At 33.6% G+C, this 22,833-nt stretch overlaps 1 protein-coding gene across 2 annotated transcripts in view; it reads left to right on the top strand.

Moving 5' to 3' along the window:
* Positions 1-213: 213 nt before the first annotated feature.
* LOC123541688 (NADPH oxidase 5-like) overlaps positions 214-22,833 on the top strand; it is a 68,107-nt gene continuing 45,487 nt past the window's right edge. For both annotated transcript variants that reach the window (XM_053531065.1, XM_053531064.1), the window contains exon 1: positions 214-545. The gene's annotated coding sequence lies outside the window, so the exon portion shown is untranslated. The remainder of the gene's footprint in view (positions 546-22,833) is intronic.

Below are 22,833 nucleotides of genomic sequence, written 5' to 3'. Positions count from 1 at the left end.
ACGTATTAACGATTTATTCATGTAGATACTTCACATTTATCACATACATTGAACCTGTAAAAGTGACCACTTGAATTTTTAAACTTAAGGTTTTTTTTTTACCTAACCAGTTTTCGGCTTCTGTAACAATGTATATACAGTGTTGAAGAAATTTTAACAAAATATTCGAACGTGTCTCTTTAATTGTAATAATTAGAAAAAGAAATTTCAGTCTCGCTACACGTGGTTGGGCTGCACAGTCAAAATAGATACCCGTATAACCGATACGGCACAATATAGTGAAAGATTTAATAGTTTTTATTTCAAAACTGACATTAATGTTTGAAATTTAAAGTTTTATGTAAAACTAGATAACGTCGTTTGTGCACGTATGAAGAAAAGATTTTTGAAAATTGACATAAAGTGTGCTTGTCCAAAAAATATTACCGCAAAATGCATTTAAATACCCTTAAGTGAACTTTAAATGACAACTATTTGGACAACTCGGAACAAACAATTATCACTGGTTTTTACTGGATAATTTACAACAAAATTCTTATTTGAAGGTGAGTCTTTAATTTTTTTAAACTATTTCTTATTTTCTTTCTCCTGTGAAAATGAAGAACAAATCGAAAATATTTGCCTTGTAGAGTTTTCAGGTAATTGCACGTATCTTAAACACCCAGATTATTGCATCGCAGACGCTCTTTAAAAATGTTGAAGCGTTTGTGTATGTTCCCGTCTTATATATATTCTTCGCGGCGGTGCATGCTTCTGTGTTTATGGTGATGTGTGCTTCTGAGAAATCTATCCGAACGTTTTATATTTTGGTATAAAATATGTTTAATATACATGCATTCTGCATATAAATAATTCTTTAACTGGGAGGGAGAAAGCATTGCTATGTTTTGTTCATCTGGTGATTTTAATTTGTGGTCATATCAGATCGGGAGGTTTTAATTACGCTCCTTCTAACTCAATTCACCGATTTATAAAAACAGTTAAAGATGGGAACGATTTTAGGGCCCCTAAAGGGTATGGGAGATAGAGGCAAATCGTATGTAGGCATCTCATTCCCACTCTTTACCCAGAGGAAATGTCAGGGCTATGGCACTTGGCATTTACAATATTGCTAGCAGCAACGTATCACAAACATTATTAGTTGTGTTAAGGTAATGGACCTTTCATGGAAATCGGCAATTTCCGTCCGTTTACGGATTTTCCGTATGACATTTCGGCACTCTACGGTGATTATAGAAAGCAACTATGGTTACAATAGCATAAATAATATTCCCTATATATTCTATATAAAACTGACATTTTTAATCAGCTACCAAACCTAGCTAGCCCCATTTTAGAGAACAAATCCTTACTTCATTTTAAAGAGTTATGATAAAAATGGCATAAAATGAAGAGAAAAGAAGGGGTCATGTTTCTTCTAAGAGAGATTTCTCTTGCCACATTTGATTATTATAAAATCACATCAAAATCACCCTGCTGTGACCTGAAAGTACTATTCATACTAAAATTGAGTTTCAGTTCACAAATGCAACCTCCTCTCCCAATTTTTCTACCAAAATGTCAAAAAATACACCCACAATGAAATTTAAACAGAAACCAGCTTCACTTTAGACTTCTCTGGCCATGCCAAGTGAAAAACAAAAGTTTTCAAATGCCTGGCAGCCATTACGCGACTAGACCAGATGGCTCCCTTGTTAGGCCTTATCTGTTTTTTACCGAAAGATGCCTAAACAGCTTTCGAAGAATACGTAACCAAACGGATATTGCCGAGTGGCATTCCGTCACATTCATGTTACAACCAACCTAGATCTTGATATGTATACATCCAGAGGCAACTAAAGTAAATAACAGAGTTCTGTGCTAAATTCTGTAAGCCGTTTTGATGATGAAATTGAGCAACAAAACTGGCTTGAATCACCTGTTATTACAAACAAGTTATTGTGTAACTTAAAGCTAAGAGAACTTTCTAAAGTAACGGAGACAAGAGCGAAATTTGTCCGTAAGGGACGTTAGCTGAAAAAAAAGTGCATTGTAACGCCGCATAACAGCATCGCCGCATAAACGTGCTTTTTTTTTTTTGTTTTTTTTTTTTTTTTTTTCGTTTATGCGGCGATTTTCAGTCTGAGATTTTTGCTATTTTATGACATTTTCAAGGGCAGATAACTCAAAATCAAGCCTACTGATACTTCATACAATTTCATATTTTTGTTTGTTATCTCAATTTCAGACATTCTGCAAAGTTTAAAATAATTCTTTCAAATAGAATTATTGCTATACTTCAATGAGTAAGCATATTGCTTTTTCCTTGAAAAAAGGGAGATAATTTGAAAAAAAAAATCTATTTGTTCGCGTAAGAGACTATTGAAAGATATCTATGAAAGTTCTGTAAAGTTGGTACAATGACACGGAATAAAGTAAGAACCATTTATTTCAAATGACAATTGGTATGACTAGACGCAAATTTAAGTTATCTGCCCTTGAAAATGACCTAAAATAGTAAAAATCTCTGATTCAAGGGCAGATAACTCAAAAAGTAGGCCGGTGACCCCCGATTTTTTTCATATAAATTTCTTCCTGAGGTAATTTTCTATAATCATGCCAAGTTTAAGAAAATTCTATGGAACAGTTTGTAATTTTCCTTCTTTGTCTATATAAAAAAAAAATGAAACTCCCGAAATCGTCTTTAAAACACATACTAGTACAATAGTGGTTGATAAAGTTTCATCAAGATCGGACTTCAGCTTCATACACCAATGAATAAATGTAAGTGACTCTGGAGACTCCCATGTCACAAGATTTCGGGACGGACGGACGGACGGACATCATCATCATCATCATCATCAACGTCATCACCATCGTTTTTGTTGAAATATTAGAACTGTTTTTTAGCTTTATAATAAATGGTTAAGTTAATCCTCTTTATGTGGCAAAAAGACAGTTGCAATTTCTGCTTTATGCGTTGAGCGTCGCCGCATAAACGTTTATGCGTTGAAAATCACCGCATAAACGAAAAAAAAAACACGTTTATGCGGCGATGCTGCTATGCGGCGTTACAGTGCATTTAGATCACGAAATCTTAATGTAAAATTATAAATTTTGGGAAATTTTTTATCAAGTTAATCAAGAAAACTCAGAGATAAAAGTATAGTTTTTGAAATTTGCTTACCAAACAGAAGGCAGGAATAGAATCTAGGTTAAAATATTTTAGTTCTTTAATATTTCCCTATCAATAAAATATTAAACATCTTTCAACCATGCATATTTTGACGAGCTTCTCCCTATAAAGAAATTAATTGATTCTGTTATTAAAATTATTAAGCGAAACACATTTCATGGCTACAGTTTTCTTTACAATAAATTAAACACACATTAGGATGACTTTTAACTAATCAAGCACTACATGTATTACGCTTTGCAGTATGATTGAGCTGCGCCATGAGAAAACCAACAAAGTGTGTTTGCGACCAGCATGGATTCAGATCAGCCTGCGCATCCGCGCAGTCTGGTCAGGATCCATGCTGTTCGCTAACGGTTTTTCTAATTGCAATAGGTTCTGAAAGCGAACAGCATGGGTTCTGACCAGTCTGCGCGGATCCATTCTGGTCGCAAACGAACTATGTTGGTTTTCTCTGGGCGCGACTCTTATATTAAGTGCATTGTAAGATATTATATTTTATATGATAAAATTTTATCCGGAAACACTTTCATCACACGAGCTATAAATCATTTTCATAGGAGAAATATTCGGCGTTCAGTCGGGACCACTGTGCTATCACTTTGTCAAACGACACTCGCGGTGACAGGACCGTATGATGGTGACAGAAGGATAGTTCGTAGCACGATGGACCTCAGAAAATTTCTTTCGAAACAGTCGATAGAAGTCACTGTTATCTGCAAGGGCACGCGCAATTAAAGTTTATTTGATGTAAATTATTATATTGTAACACATAAAGAGTATTTGGTGTGATGTGTGCGGTCAGATACGGCACAGAAGTTTTAACCGAGCAACTATGTGCTCACAAACGAAATATTGATTTTTCTGATCTTGAACACTGCTACAGAAATATAAAGCTTTTAATAAAATATATCGTTGCTGTTTTACTTAGAGGAAATATACACTTTGTTACTGGCGTCTACCTCATTCGCTCTTGCTTATGTCAAACAGAATTTTTAAAAGTGGCTGTGGCAAGATGGTGTTGGAGAAAACGCTGATTTGGATTGTCGTGTTGTCGTGGTATTGCTCCCAAACTATCGTGCCTTTGTTTGTCTTGTCTTCGCTCCGTTACCGCTGTACCATCGGTCAATCGTATTTTGAAGCCTAATACTATCACACCAGTGAGTACTTTGTGCTGGCAAACAAATGGCACGATGGCTCCAACAGGACATCGTAGTAGTAGTATCCTCAAATATCAACATCGTAACATCTGAATTTGAATAGCTGTAATATTTGTTTTTAGTAACATACACAAAAATTTGATTGTCCTCGTCGAAATATTTCCGTGTTTATGATGTTAGCAGGGAAACTGGCAATCCACATTCAGCTGACATTCGATTAGTTTGAATGTCAGGCGGCAGTAACGAGCCACGTGACTTCTCAACCCGAACTTTTAAGTTTTTTATACCATCTAGCTAACTGTCGACTTCCAACGTCCATTCTTACTTCACAGACTTATTTTTTTGTTGCTTTTTAATTTCCATTAAAGTTGAATTTAGTGATTGTGCCAACCTTTATTAAGAGTTACTTCAGAATAAACATAAATCTAATTTCTTGAAATGACACTAAAATAACAACGCTGCTTAGTGATAACGTTCCTTAGAGTGACGTCACAGTCATTCCGTCTGGTGAACAGAATGGCTGGGAGGCTTAGCTACAAAATGTATGCAATTTAATTATATAACATTGTTTACAAATGGAACGTAAATATTATGTAAATACTTTGGTAAAAGAAATGAATTAATTTTCAAAATGAAAGACAGGAAAGGATCGGCAAATCAATGAATGGGGCTAAATATTTTTTACTGACAGACCTATTTACTAGCATCATAAAATTATAGGTACAATAAAAAAAATCTCTATAAGGATATATTAAAATCTATACAAAATGAGGCTATGTTATTTAACCAGTGTAAACAGACGATCACATGGTGATAATATTATAAAACTGATTTTGGAGAGTGGTTATTTTTTGCATTTCAATGCGCAGTAAAGAAGTGATTTAAAAGTAGATTACAACTAAAAATCTTTAATTAAAATCATTCTGATTCAATTACGTTATAACATATTGATGTCTAAGCTATTTTTTGCGTTAACGATTGATCCTATCTTAAATTAAATTGCAAAGCAGCCTGTTACCATACTTCCTATATTGATTTTTTCAATCAACTCTTAATTCATAGTAATTTCTAATAGCTCTATACTGTGTGTAACACATTACGACTTTCCTCTAATTTTTCAATATGTTTTCGAGTAGCTTTTAACAGAAAGTGAAAAGATAACGAGCAAAGTTCCTCTTTCTAAAAAAAAATCACACAAACGTTTTATGTTAATTTAAATATAGCGTCATATTTTATGCAGCGTTTACCGTTGAATAATTTTTTAAAATTAAATTTATTTATTTATTTGGGTTTTACGGCGCACCAACACAGTATAGGTTATATGGAGCCAAACAGGACTACAAATTTTGGTTTCACATCTCATTTAAGGTTTGCGGTTTGCGGTTCATGTTTCAGTTTAACTGTAACAAACGCCTATGCAATTTGAGTAGAATTTGAGTAAACTTTGACTTGAGTTATATAGTATTGAAAATGTTTGCAGCGTTGATACAGCCTGATAGTATACAAATATGATCTGGACACGTAACTAGCTAAATATGTTAATACTTAAGCCTACAAGTAAAAAATTGCTGCAAGATGCAGCAAATAGATGGTCGCACGGCCCCCCAAAAAAACAAAGGGTTTGTAATAGTCTTCTTATCAGCGAAGGCATATTTCACCAAAGATGATAGTGAAAGTGGAATGATAGAGAATAAAACAGAACAAGCAGAAACTGCAGTTGCTACATCTGTAAATGTGGCACACTGCTACTCATCCCCGATTTAAAAACTTGTCACCTGAGAAAATTAAAAACAAGAGGGCCAAGATGGTCCTAGGTCGCTTACCTGAGAAACACACCATAACAGTGTAAACATGTTTGACCTAGTGATTTCATGGAAACAAATATTCTGGCCAATTTTGATTAATATTGGACCGAAAATGTGGTCTCTTGAGTTTAAACAAGTATTTTCTTAGATATGCGCTAGTGACCTAGTTTTTGTCCCAAGATGACCCATATTCAAACTTGACCTAGATTTTATCAAGGCAATTATTCTGACCAAATTTCATGAAGATCAATTGAAAAATACAGTCTCTATCGCATACACAAGGTTTTTCTTTGATTTGACCTATGACCCACTTTTTGACCCCAGATGACCCATTTTCGAACTTGGCCTAGATTTTATCAAGGTAATCATTCTGACAAAATTTCATGAAGATCAGTTGAAAAATACAGCCTCTATCGCATACACAAGCTAACTATTGACAGACAGACGCCGGACGTCGAGCGATCACAAGAGCTAAAAATCAAAGAGTACAAATATGCCCCCAAGAGTAAACAAAATAGTGTGGAATAAATTTATTTCAAGGTAAATACAGTATTACAGCAATATAAGTAAATAAAATGCATTTTCATATTTTATCTGTAGATCTTCTATAAAAACTTGAAAAAGTTAACTTCACAGCGCGACAGTTTGCACAGCCAGACCAGGATTCGAACCTGGAACCTCCCCAAAACACAAATTACCATAGTTTTTTACGTAATTTCCTCAATTTTGGGTTACTCTGCCAATTGAGCTATCTGGCCAGTGGAACTGCAATATCCTAGCAATATCTCTTAAGATAAATTTTCGATTTCTGGTTTTTAAAGCTGAAAGGGAGCACTAAAATGTGGAAAAAAATGGTATTAAATGGGGATTTTAGTAATCATCCAAGCTTTCTACCAAGTCAACTCTGTATATAAGCTGATTTACTACCTTTTGCTATTGAACCTGCTGAAATTCTCTCCAAAAAAATTAATTAAAATCCTCTTTTAATATTTAAAACAAGCACTGTCACATATAAATACAAATTAGGTTAGAAAAAAGGTTTGTTTCCAGTATCCCAACCTACCTTCTGGCCGGACCCTAATTCTTTTTCATTGCCTTTGGAGAAGGGTTTGTTCAAATGTTTTAACAAAAAGTTGAAAAACTGCACTTTTTATGTTTTAGACATGGTCAGTGATGTTAGAAATCAACTTACTCAGGGATAAATTAGCAGGGGCTAAGGGTGTAACAATATATCGAAATTCATTTTATCATGATACATTAGTTTGGCGATACGCATATCGTATCACAGGCCTGTTTCACAATACGTAAACGATAAGTGAAAACTAGAAATATTGAATGATATCTTTCATACAATCAGTGTTAAAGATAGTAACTAAAGAAACGTATCATTTATTACAGTTTCTTAAACTTTAAAGCAAAATTTCAAGTACTTGCCAAGAGTAGAGACATTGATTATTTTTCATTTTGTCACATGAATGTTTACTTACAGTACTCAATTCGTATCGCGATATGTACCGTATCGTTGCATCTGTATCACGATGCATATTGTATTGTGAGACTAGCGTATCTTTACACCTCTAGCAGGGGCCAAGTAGCCCTTGGTTCCTAGATTTTGGGCTAGGTCCCTAAATTGTTGGAGAACATGCCCTTATACCTAATGTTACAGTTATTTTTGACAGTCTGGGCCCCTAAATCAAAATAGCTAATTTATATCCCTGTTACTGATGCTCTAAAGGAATAACCCCCTTATTCATATTTTTTGTACACAAAAAATAGTTTCCGAAAGGTCCCACTTAATAATAAAATCAAAAAAAATATTACTGACCTACCTACCTATTTTTCTTGAGCATGTTACTGGAAACAAAATTTTTTAGGCCTTACAGTACATGTATACTAGCTAAATTGTAGTCATATAGGGTATCTTAAACAGGAAAGTGTGCAGATTGGAAATCATACACTGTTTTTCAAAGTGAAAGTATCATGTATTTGAATGGGACTAAAATTACATTTTCATTTTTTTATTGAATGGGTGTGTAATCTCTCTATAAATCTATATCTACGGAAATACTCCCAACAATCAATTTCTGATCATAACTGGGAGGTCGGGGCAGTTGTTAAAAACTACAGAAATCTTCAAATAAATAAATGTAGCACAAAATATGCAATTAGATGCGGTCTCTTTAGCAGAAAAACCTGAAAAATGTATTAATGTCATAATCCAGGACATTGACTTTAATACCCTATAAATCTTCATCATTTAAATTCTATGTCAAAAGCACAATTGATTTGTCATTCATACACATACAAGTGTCCAAAACACAATTTTCATCTTGTAATCAAAACTAGCAGAAAAGTAGTGGTTGTTATTTATCATCAGGAAGTATGTACCAGAAGACTGAGAGTCAAAATTTATCACGAGGTCTCAAATCGCCCATTATCTGGACTATCATTGGACTTTATAATAAGATGAAATGCCCCCTTGTGCAGGACATTGGAATATGTTTAAAAATAGCTGGCTTTAATAATAAATTGGAAAAACCTTAAACAGCGCCACCTGCCGAGTGTAACATATGTACATGTGTAGTAAATTCGTGCCATAAGTCACATAGTCTATTGTTTACACTTTTCCGTCTTCAAAAAACTTCAAATTTATACTCATAAAAATTAAAAAACTTACATCAAAATGCTACTCTGACTGCAACTCACCTCTATAAACCTATGCAAAATCCATGTTATTTATTTAATATTAAAGTTTATTTAAACTAGGTCATCACTTTGGGTGACTTGCTAGGACTTTGGTTTATTCTACAATTTAGTTCCACACATGAATATTCAACTGGCACTAAAAATGCACTAAAAACTTAAAACCTGTATGTATTGTCATTGGACTAACCTTAAGTTACTTCTTTGGCTTTATATACCGGAATGACTTGTTTTATGAAATAAAAAATCACAGGTTAAAACGGATATCTTCCAGTTATAACATGCATAGATAAAACAAATAGGAAAATCACTAATTTTTTCATATTTTCCGAAAATTCTGAGTGATCCATATTGGCAGAATGTCTGCGAAACAGGTCTAGGTTTTAAAATATATACAGTACATATATGGACAATCCATGAATTCAAAGATTTTTCAGTCTATAATTTTACAGAACATATGAAATCCTAGACCTGTTAATTTATCTATCTCTTTAGACAAGCTTACTGTCGCTGAGTGGCTGCTTTTTTAATTTCTGATATTTGGCTTTGCAGCCTCAGTTTGACCGTCACAATTATATAAAACAAACTATCGATGTACGTCGGATCAGTTCGACTATCTATCTCTTTAAAGTACTGCCTCGCGCCTCTTATTACTAGGAGTATCACTGTATGTACAAATTCTCTCTGACACAGAGGCGGTCTCAAATTAATAAATTAAAATGCCTAATGTTTCAGTAACTGCAGGACATTCGGATATATTTATAAATAGCTTCGTTTAATAATTGGAAAAACCTTACACAGCGCCACCTGCCAAAAGTAGCATATGTACATGTATGTGTAGTAAATTCGCGCCAAACGTCACGTGGTCTATTGATGTTTACACTATTCCGTCTTCAAAAACTTCACATTTATACGCATTAAAAATGTTACTTTGACTGCAACTCACCTCTATTAACCTATTAAAATGCGTAACTAAGCAAAAGTCTTCTAAAGCATGCTATTCATTTATGTTTCCTATTGATAGTGTAAGTAGGTCATCACTTGGGGTGACTCGCTAGGAGTTTGGTTTATTCTACAATTTAGATCAACGCATGTGAATTGGCACTCAAAATGCAATGTTGCCAAAAACAAAATTGTTGGTAACTTACCTTGTTCTTGACAAAATCCACTTCAAAATATTTTAATAAAAATAGACGTCACACTGACATGTACACAAGAATGACATAGTTTTCACTGCGCATGCGCGAATAGCTGTGTGCGCGTATAACTTGAAAGGCTGAAAATGATCAAATCCGATTCAATATAATGCAAATTCTACAAATATTGCAAAATATTAACCTGAAGGAACAGTATCAAATAATATCAATTCCATTATTGTTGCGATTACACGTTAGAATATTCACTTTCCGAGTGCCAAACGAAATTTTAACAGAAAATATGACTCGAAGGGAAAAAATTGTCAAAACCGAACCCATGGCACATTCTTAAACCACCTCTATATGCCCGGCCCTGATGGGCCGTGCAATGACAAACCTTGAATTTCGTTTCGGTAAGGTTTGTCATATGTGGGAGTTTATTTTACGTGTCTCCATGTTGATGGTCGGTAGTAATTCTTGCTCTTTCATTTCGGTAAGAATTACTCAAGCCTCTCATTACTGAAATTATGATTACAGTTATTATTTAACTGCATTAAGTCATTTATAATTGCATTTCAACTCTGGTAAGGCGAATATGAAAAATGAAATCAGAGCAACCAACATATTGTCCATATATAAAATAAATATGAAATCAAAAAGAGAACAACGCACCATCTTGTCGATTTTTGCGTCCTTTCAGCGCTTAAGTATGCATTTATTGTTTAACCTAGTAATGTATGGGCAGGTTACTTTCAACTTGTGCACTTGACCCCGTTGACCTGTGTTATACGGACCGTCCTATTTTGATAAAAGGGAATTTTTGATATGTTGAACATTTTCAAACTATGATTACAGTTATTTTGAAAAGACGCGTTGATCAAAATTTCTTCATACTTAACGTATTAAAGTATAATTATGCTGAAAATCTCATATTTTATGCTGCTTAATTTCAGGAAAAGCACGTGCATTAAAATTACCGTTAAAAAATTACCTATCGATAGGTCTGAACTAATCAAATGAAAATTCAGGGTCAAGGGGGTGAGCAAGTTGAAAGATATCGACCTATAATAATGTATTATGGAAAATTTCATTGCTGATATGTGTTATGCACCGGTGATTGCTTGACAAAGATAAAATAAAATTGAAGTCACTATGTATGACTAATCTCATCATATAGGATTTAAGAATGATTTTTCACCTCTCATGTTTTTATTAACAGATCCTATTATATGTTGAGTTAAATTATAAGTAATTTTTTAAGAATGAACTGTTACACGAAATTATACAAAAACCATCTTAATTAATAGAATTAATTAACAAAATATCAGTAAATGAATAAATTACATAAAACATATTAGTATTCAGATTTATTGTATGTGTATATTTGTGTTCATATTATTTCCATAAAATATATATTTTAACCTTCCGCTATAATCATGCATGTTTGTAATGTATATATATGACGATGAACGTTTAATGTTCAAGTCTTTCTGTAAATAAACTTCTGTTCTGTTCTGTTCTGTTCTGTTGATATGATGTACTCTCCATTATTGGGGGAATAAAAAATATCTAAAGGAATTACGGGCAGTTTATCCGGGTACAATCTTATTAAATGTACCTTGTTCATTGAGAAAGTAGCATTAACCACTAACTTCTATATCCATTTACCCTAAAAATGTCATCGTTATAGCGGTATTTGTAAACTAGCTCATTCATTATGTAAAATATTTTTTCTAATATTTCATTTCTAGTGAATGGGGCCAATAAAATATTATACCCTGTTTTGAATACAATAGCAATTTTCAAATAGTGTCTTAAAAGCTCTCCAGAACGGCTAACATTTAACTATAATGAAATAATATGAGCCGCGCCATGAGAAAACCAACATAATGGCTTTGTGATCAGCATGGATCCAGACCAGCCTGCGCATCCGCGCAGTCTGGCCAGGATCCATGCTGTTCGCTAACGGTTTCTCTAAATACAATAAGCTTTAAAAGCGAACAGCATGAATCCTGACCAGACTGCGCGGCTGCGCAGGCTGGTCTGGATCCATTCTGGTCGCAAAGCCACTATGTTGGTTTTCTCATGGCGCGGCTCAATTCTTTTTTTCCGGAAGTTTTTTATTATCAGTCTAGTGGCTAGTCTACATTTTATGTTACGTTTGTTTTAGGCTCTTTTATAACATTATGCGTGGGCACCATATTGAAATAAGTGACGCAAAGTGTGGGATTGAATATTAAGTTGCAATTTAGCAAAAAACAAAACAAATAAAAGTAAACAGATAAAAGATAATAACAGATCCGGTTTTAAATTGTGACGGCATTGTGTGCTGTGCAGTTCGCCTTTGTATAAATTGCCAGGGATCATCCGGGATTACTGCAACTTGATATAAAATTACGAAATACTATTAAAGCTATTCATATATATAATAATAATATTTTTTTTTTTTTTTTTTTTTTAGATATCTTGAAATAAATGCTATATTTTTAAGAAGGCTTTAAAACTTAATTACTGACAAACTTTATGTTGCGGAAACACATGAGAATTTTCTGTTTTTACTACATTGTGACGATGAAAATCGATAAAGCGTTCGTCACGCATTTACTCCAGGTAAACTGTCTCGATTATAAATATCTATATTTTAAAGTTTTTATTCACTACTTCAGATATAGCGCTATTGGTTACGACGACGGGAAAATGTCTATTGCCGCGGCGGTCCGGGGTTCGATTCCCGACGCGGTCATCTTTTTTTCTTGATTTGGAATTTTTAAAATAGTTTAGAAACAAAAATTCATATTCTAATGTTCATAATATGACCAAAACTTCAATTTGAAAGAAAGATTATTTTTAGCCAAATCTGGAGGCATGCTGCTTTAAAGCGCTTAATTACATTTAAATCACTAGAAAATATTGAATACAGCTGCATATGGTTACGTGCATCATGGTAATAGCCAAATGCTTTACGTAATACTAAACACTATTTATAAAAAATAATTCTTATTACCAAAATTCATTAGTTAAGAATATATTTTTCTTCAGCTAAATAAAATAACTTTTAATTGTTTGTAACGGAATACATATAATGCTATTTCGAAGCAATAATATGCTCTTGATCGGTCATGCAATCACTGGGCTGAAACTTTAACTCTAAAATGTTAAGGATATTTTTTGGTTGAGAAAGAGATTCTATAAAGGATACATCCATCCATCAATAAAATTATTCATTAGCGCTGTGCTCAAAATTTCCCGATTTGCGATTCGCAATACCATTTGATGATTAAGATTTTTACATCTGGCGATTGGCATGGCGTACCGCCCTTCCGTAGGTATGCTATATTATCCGCAACCTCATCCACTATAGTCTTGCGCGTGAAATAACAAGGTTTTCTTTTTTTAATATATCGTCTGTATCCATTCTGTCCTTTCCATTCGTGAATTTAAATTGAAGTTATTTAAAACTGAATGAAATATGTCGTGTCAAAATGTGTGTCTAGACATTCTTTGGTGAAAATTATGTCAAATGTAGTATATTTTATTTGTGTACAAAGGGTGACACAATTGGAATGTCTGAATGCAATCGGTTGAAGGATCATCACAACTACATTAAACAGGTATCATCTTCTAAAAATCATAAGAAATCAGATACCACCTTTATCAAAGCTGAAAACGTATCATTATGATTAATATGTAAAATACAGCCTTCTATCTTATATACAAGTGGTACCGAGTGAATTACGCAGTACTTAGATTGTATACATACGCATTGCAATGAAAGCTTTTTGAATGAAATTACTTCTTCGGAGATCATAGGTGGGCTGAAGGTCTAGTGGTAACACGCTTGACTGTCAATCCAGAGGTCCGGGGTTCGAATCCCGGTCCAGGCACTGGAAATTTCTGAGATGCTGTCGAGGGTCTCCCACCTCTAACTAAGAGGCCTGTACTGGTTCTTCCCAGGAAAGACGGCTTTGTGTGTACCGGTGCTATACACGGGCACGTTAAAGAACAAGACTGACAATTTGCAAAGAGCTAGGCTAAGTTAGCCGGACAGGTCTGTATCTAAAAAGGATTTCTATCTATCTGTTATGGGGGCTGTCTCACTCTGTGCCTCTGGTCAGATCGTTCTGTGCAGAGGATGAATTTCGCGCCCTGTGTGGCTGCGTTTGCTCTATGTAAAGCGGCTTTGAACGTGCTTGTCATGAAAAGGGCGCTATATATATAAATCTTGTATAATATATTCATGCAAAATGAACGATATGTTATGATTTGGCAAATGAATTGCGTTGCGAGTGTCAGTCCTATTCCGTCGTTCATTGAAAAGAATTATTTCATTCCTTCTTTAATTATATTTCCTTTCCATTTGTTAACAAGGTATTTTTATAAATTGCACATATTTTGTTGTATCTAATATTAGAATCTGCTTTCCGGTCGTTCTGTTGACCAGACAGAAAAACTGTGACGTCATCTAAGGAACGTTCTCCATGACTACACGTGGGTGTCCTCAAAACAGTGGCACATTATCACTAAGCGGCCTTATCCTAAATTTCTTTTGCGGTTCATACAAAATGAACGTCATATTATTCAGTGGAACAAACACAGAGAATGTATTAATAAATATTGCCTATAATGCACTGAGAAATTTCAAATTGGATAACATCACGGACAACTGCAACGCTTTCATTATTATCAGCGCCTATTGACACACGTTGCGTTTATATGAATAGGACAAAACAAAAATGAAATAATATTGTTTTCCGTCGATTAAAATACTCAAACTTATGTGAAATTAAGCGTCTGTAAATTCGTGATATGTAATTATACGGGATATGTATTCGGAAGTTAGTTGTTCCATTTATTATGTAATAAGGATACAACATAGTAAATAGCTGTTCTTCTTTCTTCTATATAAAACTGACATACTCCCAAATGGCCGCAGCACATATCAGGGCCCATTTTAAATGTCTGTAACTTACATTTTCTTGAAGAATATTGTCAGTGCCGAATAAAAATCAAAAGAAAAGTGGGGGTCGTGTTTAATACAAGAAAAATATTTTCAGTCAAACACACGAATTGCAAAATCAGCTAAGAAATGGGACCCCAAATTGTAGTGGTTGTGTATGATCCAAGTTTCCACGCAAAATTCTGTCGTATTATTATTTCATTATGAAACTGCTACCTACATGTCTAGATAGATCTGTCTTGCGATTTCAGCAATAAAATTGCAAAGAAATTAAGGAAAATAGCTCTACAGAGCAAAACAAACAGAGGACTATTTGAATACGCCATTATTTTTGTTTGTGCCCTTTTCCTATATAGTGGACGCAACTTGACCCCGATGGTTGACCTTTGTATTATAATACATAATGAGGCCAAATCTATTATTAAAAAGGAGTGTTGAAAAAACAGGAGCTGCACGAGAAAATGGAAATATCAATTTGTGTAAATATAAATTAGTGTATTGAAAAGTTCTAACTGATCAAATTTAAGTATACATACTTTGACACTGCACTGTATACAAATTAATTCCATATAAATATACACGGCTACCCTAAGCACCCTTTATTTCTACAATGAAATAATCTATATGAATAATCAGCCTAAGGTCAACCACCGGGGTCATGTTGCGTCCACTATATGCCTATAATATAATTAGAAAAAAATACTAAAACTGATTTCAAATAAGCTGAGCACACCAAACCCGTTCAACTGCCAAGGAATATTCATAAATCGAAGTGGATATATGTGCGGACAATAAAACATTTAATACTGATGTTTATGGTTTGAAATCAAAACTTATCTTTTCTGTCCTTTTATCTATTTTACGTGTTTGAAATATGTTTCATTTTATCATAATACTTTTACTTTCTAAACTACAACAAAACTGACGATTTCAAAAACCCGCCTAGTGTATCGAGGCAAGATCGTCGGTTCTGGAGTCCCGACACTCAGTCCATTGTAATCGAGGGGTTTTGCTATGCTGACGACAATGAAATTCTACCCAGTCTTTCTGTGTCTATATTATCGGCTTTTTTGCTTACTGATAGCATTTTATTACATATGAAATAACAAATGTAAACAATGACAAGCAGAAATTTGACTTTATTGCGTGTCTTTTGAACCATAAATCGATACTTTGCTTCATATGTCAATGGGTTGATACAAAATGCAATTTATCAAAACAAAAAAAAAAAAAAAAAAAAAAACGCGTGCATTGAATGGTTGTAATGCAAGCATAGAGAGGTTTGAGTTTCAACCTGTGGAATATAATAGTGCTATATACAAGACGGATACATCTGATCAGTTTCACAATGTTGTTTGATAAACATATAGGCTTAATGTACCTTATTTTACCGTTAACTGAAGTAAAACGTATATTATAACTGAAGTAAAATACGTTTTACTTCCATATTTCGTGCTTGCCTACATCAATTAACTATCTAATTACCTTTTCCCTGTTGAATATTCATCCTTGCTTTTTTCCACTTTCTCCAACATCCCAACACTCTAACCGACCCCTTACCAATTTTGTATTTTGCATAATGAATATGTACGTGTTACTGGATTTTTAAGCTATATTAACCCATTAGAGTTAATCTTTGTTGCGGGCCTACTTTGCGATCCATGACTCTACTGGGGGTGCTCTGTGCTTCCTTGAAATCTGCCCTTGCATTCCATATTCTAAAGAGACAGCAATATTCGAATACAAAGTGCACATACTGGAAAGAGCTTTTAGTACAAACCTGCTGCTTATTCGTCTATCCTGAGACATAAGCCCTTATCATGCTGAACAAGTGCGACCAGAGAAGATCATGATCATCCTGCAAATCCGTGCAGTCAGATCATGATCTGCACTGTTCGCCATTCAGTTAGTACATGTTAGGTACGCACCCCTTTTAACAGTTAATAGTACGGTGGACAAGTTCATTATAGAAATTTAGCAGGATATGGGGTAGTTTATGTCTGTTCATACATGAAAATGTATATTTGAAAATAGATCTATAAACTTTATACCAATATGAATTGTTTTAATAAGAATAAAAATGAACATTGTTGTTTATGCTGAAATAAATTAAATGAGCGTTTATAGTTTATATCTTCTTTGCATGGAATGTCAAGGATGTGGCTATGGCGAAGATTGAATCGTTCATATGCGTATTATTATATCACCCGGGCTGCACCCTCGTGATATAATTACTTTGCATCTGAACTCCAAACAAAGATTTATTCACTAAATGAGATATATTATTTCGATTATAACACGTTACCAAGGACTTTAAAGTACATCCTTGACGACATTTGTTAAATATTCGCCCGTTTTCAATTAGTTTCTTTTCTAGCGCGCCGCTATGCCGTTTGACGCTATGACGTAATAATTTTGACGTCAGAAAGGTGAATTTCACTGTTTTCAGCCTTCTTTGTTTAGGCTGTGACTAAATACAGAGTTGGTGCGCCCGTGATATATTACAGACTCCGGTATATACCGGATTAACTAAATTAGAACAAAAATACCTTAAATGTATATATTTTGTAACCATGGTGATTCTAACCCTAACCTTTAGTCAGTATATTATGCACATTATACACTAAAAGCGTGCGGACATGCAAAAAATGAGTATTTTTGCCGTGCGTTCCATTTGATAATAATTCCGCGCATGCGCAAAACGGCTGCACCAACTCTGCAATGAGAAACATTCCTGTGTTTAATAGGAAAATGAATCGGATCGTGTTAGAATTAATGGTGAAAATTAAAATAGTTATAATAAAATGATGATGATGATGTTGATGATGGTGGTGATGACGACGACGACGAAGACGATGATGATAATGAGTGGGGATAGTATTGACATGATTCTGTTCTTGGAGACGATGCTTTTGTTATTATTTTCACTATTTTCACTATTATTGTTATTATTATCATGAATATCACTACTATCATCATCATTATAATTATTATTGTTATTATTTTTATTATCATCATCATCATCATCATGAAAGTAGATCTAATTTAAGCTGCATGACCCAAAAATATGAATGTATCTATGTAAATTATATAGGCCTATGGGGTTCACAGTTAAATATCTATTACATACTTTATCAAATGAATCCAATCAGTAGTTAATAAATGAAAACTGTTTGATGTTTCGGTATATTGCATTTGCTGTTTTTGTAATCATTAAGCGGGTTTAACGACACTATCAATGGTATGCTGTGGATGACGTACAATCAATTTCAAGGTCAATAATAAATACAATCTTGTTTTAAATCTTTCAAATTTATTTTAGTTTCATTTCATCCTCTGAAAAAAAATCCAGTTTTCAGTATGCTTTTATAAATCTTTTTCTAAATATGAATGTGCCAAAAATGAAGATATTTGTTGTAAAAGAAGCAGTTTCTCCTTTGAGCTTTCTTGTAATTGAGTTGAGAGGGCGAGCGCTCCTGTCTTTTCTTCTGTTCGTTAACTTCAAAATTCCTTATTCCTGACTTTCCAGTTTTATTAATTCTAACTTCTAATTTCCAACTTCATTATAATTACTTCTAATTCCCAGTTTCATTACTTTAACCTTCTAATTTCATTATTTCTAACTTCTAATTTCATTACTTCTAACTTCTTACTGCCAACTTCATTACTTCATAACTTCTTACTTCTAACTGCCAGTTTCATTGACTCTAACTTATAACTTCATTACTTCTAACTGCCATCCAGGGTTTCAATAGTTTCTGCCTCAAACCAATTAATACGTCGTTCAATTTATGCTAAAAATATTAGAATTCATACATGCGCTGATAATAACATATGAAATATATCATCGTCGAAATATTTATCAAATAATTTGTTTTCAAATAAATCATGCACGTCGGTATGTTAGAAGAATGCACACTGTTTTGCATATCATAATATTATTCATTCATGCATCTGTATGCTCTTTAGCAAAGCAAATGTTATCAAACTCGTAAAATACTATAATATAATAAATAAATAAATAAATAAATAATATCTAAAAACGCAGTTATGAATAAATAATTACGCGTGCAAGATGTGTGGTACGGATCATATTTTATTACCAAAGTAGATATTATAAATGCATTTTATCGGAATGCAATTCTAGCTCAGATATCTCCTGCCTTTTCAGATTCCTCTGCTATTAACATATAAAAATATCAATATTGTTCTAAACTGAAAGTAAAAAGAAATCTGTATATGGTGCAAATATTCTTAATCAATTAAATTCGTCAAATTGACTTGTAAATAGCACTAGCAACAACAAAACAACAAATAGCATGGTTCCTAGTTGCTGTTATGATGAGTTCTTAACCGCATTGGTTCCCAGTTCGACATTTTTGAAGGAACTGGGGAACAAGATTTGATCAGGTGTAATAGTTGATGAATAAATTATAATGACTTGATGATACGTTTTAATGTAATTTGGTAGAGTACTCCGAATAGTGGTGCCGGAATTGACATAATTCTTTGTTAAGTTTCGGAGGGTAAAGGTGTAAATTTGAAGATGATCTCAAATTTCTGCCTTGAATGTCTGAACTAACAGTTGTTGTTTTTTTCTCTGAGGTAAATTGGAGCTACGTCATTAAGACTTTTTGTTTTATTAAAACAGCTTGTTGAAAAATAACCTTTTCCCGAAAGGGCATCCAGTTTAATTCATAGAATAATTCAACTGAAGGAGTATCAAATCCTTTATTAAGAATCAACCTTACAGCCCTTGAAATTTTACAATTCTGTCTTCTAATGACCCCATATAGTAAGACAATAGCCAAAGTGTGGTTAAATATAAGAATTGTTAAGCAATTGAAAGAAATAATATAATGTGAGATAAGAGGTCATAAATTGCATTTTTAATACATTATCAACATGTGTGTTCCAGACAAGATATCGCCTATAGTAACTCCAGGCAGTTTTTCCTCTGTGCTACAAGCAAGTGCTTCATTTCTAAATTGAATGACAGGGGGAAGGGTGGGGAGGAAGAATGTCAATCTATATCTGCTCAACTTTGTGTTTTTCATGCTATTCGTGTAAGAAATGTATAAAATGAAAGTCTGGGGAACGTTCCCCGAAGTCTACTTAATGATAAAAGGTTAGAATTTAAGGAATGAGGTGTTTCACAAACATTATTAATTTTTAAGTAGATTCAGATTTACTTTTCGAGTATTCTTTAAATCTCAGTCGAATAAAAATAAGGTAGATCTGTTACAACATTTAATTAATGACAACTTTTTTTTAAAACGATACAAGTTGTTACCTATTAAATATATTTGTTTTAAAATACCATACTTAGAAGAGAACTTAGGATTAACATATGATTCGTTTTGTGAAACAGGCTCCATGTACGTTTTTACTGTGTTTTTTTTTTATTCATACATTTTTTTATATTAAAAAAATTTATAATTGAGCCGCACCATGAGAAAACCAACGTAGTGCATTTGAGACTAGTATGGATCCGCGCAGTCTGGTCAGGATCCATGCTGTTCGCTTTCAAAGTCTATTGCAATTATAGAATCCGTTAGCGAACAGCATGGAGGATCCTGATCAGACTGCGCGTATGCGCAGGCTGGCCTGGATTCATGCAGGGCGCAAGTGCACTACGTTGGTTTTCTCATGGTGCGGCTCATATGGTGTAATGTTTCAAGTATGGTAAATATTAAAAAGAAAATGACAGCTGAGTTGATACGCCTATGTGATGTATATAATGTATAACCATGTGATGTTATCTCATACTCGGCTGATGTGAATAGCATTGGGTTATATGAAACTATGTTTTAATATTTTAAGATTTATTTGATTTTTAGGTATTTTATCTACAAGTTTTCTCTCTTTTTTCATTTCATTTTTTTGGGGGAAATAAAAAATTCATAAAACTTTTGCATTAATTTTAAAGTGGGTTTCTTTGCATATTTAATTAGTTCGTTTGTGAAATTGCGAATTAAAATGTGAATATCTTTACCCGTTATTTTAAAGTTTAATTTTGACGAGAAGTTCACTATTAGGAAAATAATATAATAATGAAATTTTCAAGTTAGGAAAATATCTTTATCATGTAAATTTGAAACAACATAACTTAACAGAAAACATAGATTATGTCTGACTGTAATGACCAGATGTTTTGCGAAAAGTCCAATCTACATTAATGTTTATGATAATGACTCCCATTTAATAATTTCATATCATTTTATATAAATTAATATGGTCCGTCCAGTGGTTTGTCGCCCGGTATATTACGGTTCAGAGTAAGGATGCACAAGAATTGAGTGGATAGATGTCTAAGCATCTCAAGAATGAATCGTTGTAAATTAGACGATAAACCACAAGAAGGTTTTGATTGTTTTCATTCTTATATATGCTCATTGAAATATCTTGATAAAATAATGACGGACTACATATATCAGTGCAGTGATGAACCTGACGTCACGCGTCAATTTGACATCATAATTGACGTCATGATTCTCTTTCACCGGGCCGCGCGTCGACCATTGTTTATCGCAGAATATATAATAGCTTGGTCTTCTTTCTTATTAAACTGGCAAAACAATCTAGTTTTTTAAGAATTTGTAATTTTGTGACTTTTAACAGTAGTTTGAGGATTTTAAATGAATAAAATATTCGACTTTACTGACATTATGTTGTCGCTTATGTTATTAGCTATACACTGTGCTTTAACATGTTTAAGTAGATCTAGGTCTATGCGAAATTTTAAAGCTCATCGTCGTTGATTTTTAAGACTTCGCAAAATAATTTGAAAATTTGTTATGTGTATACTTTTAGGCTATTACCTATTCATAGACGATATTATCATTGAAAAGATGGAACGCTAATGTGTTCCTATAAACAACTTAAATGTTACGCAAATTAAAACAGGGGTTCGTGTAGAGTAGGGTAGCGGATCGAGTTATTAACCGTATGTGCCAAGATGATTTGTTGCGATAAATTATTCACTTTTAATTTTAAAGTTTAATTTATATGAATACAAAACACCGCTTAAAATTAATTGAGGATGTTTTCAAATGCGATAAAGGCGGGCAGGATTATTTTTATATTCAAGCAAATATTGGGTAAACTAAAATTTAAGCAAATGTTTAATATGCATTAAACACACATTCTTTTCTAACATATAAATATTTTGAATAACACAGAACAATATGAAAATACCTTAAATAATTGCAAAAGCAGTTGAATCATCCTGTTCTGCAGATACTAAACAAATATCAAGAAAAAACCAACATAGTGCGTTTGCAAACAGCATCCGCGCAGTCTGGTCAGGATCCATGCTGTTCGCTAATAGTTTCTCTAATTCCAGTAGGCTTTGAAAGCGACCAGCATGGATCCGCGCAGTCTGCTCTGGATCCATGCTGGTCGCAAAGCCACTATTTTGGTTTTCTCATGGCGCGGCTCAAATACATATCTGTATAAATATGGTAACAAAGTTAAATTTTGTGAAATTAAAGTTTAGTTTAAAATCCACTAAATACACATCTGTCTTTTATATAGTTCAAGGGGGGTGGGGGGGGGGGGGGGGTTGAGATCGAAATAAGAGGGGAAAAGGGGAGTATAGTTAGGTGGAATGTGATAAAAAGTTGGTAGTCAGTATCTCAAGTAAAGGGGTCGTACAAATGTATTTCGAATGCAATGTATAACTTGCAGGAGTTGTATTTTTTATGGAAATTATGACTGGGAGTTTTCGGTCGGGCTTGCTATTTTTCGGTGTAGATATCAGGTCCTCAGTAATCATTTGGTACTCCACACGTGTACGAATGAGAAACTTTAAGACAGATTTTAAATCGTTTATCATTGATTTTATGTATTTCTAACACCTCTGAAATTTTTATTTATGACAATTCAATAGAAATGA

Source organism: Mercenaria mercenaria, chromosome 19 (assembly GCF_021730395.1).
Source record: "Mercenaria mercenaria strain notata chromosome 19, MADL_Memer_1, whole genome shotgun sequence".
NCBI classification, from domain to species: domain Eukaryota; kingdom Metazoa; phylum Mollusca; class Bivalvia; order Venerida; family Veneridae; genus Mercenaria; species Mercenaria mercenaria.
The sequence above is the reverse complement of the archived record's forward strand: the minus strand, read 5'-3'. Positions and strand labels throughout refer to the sequence as shown.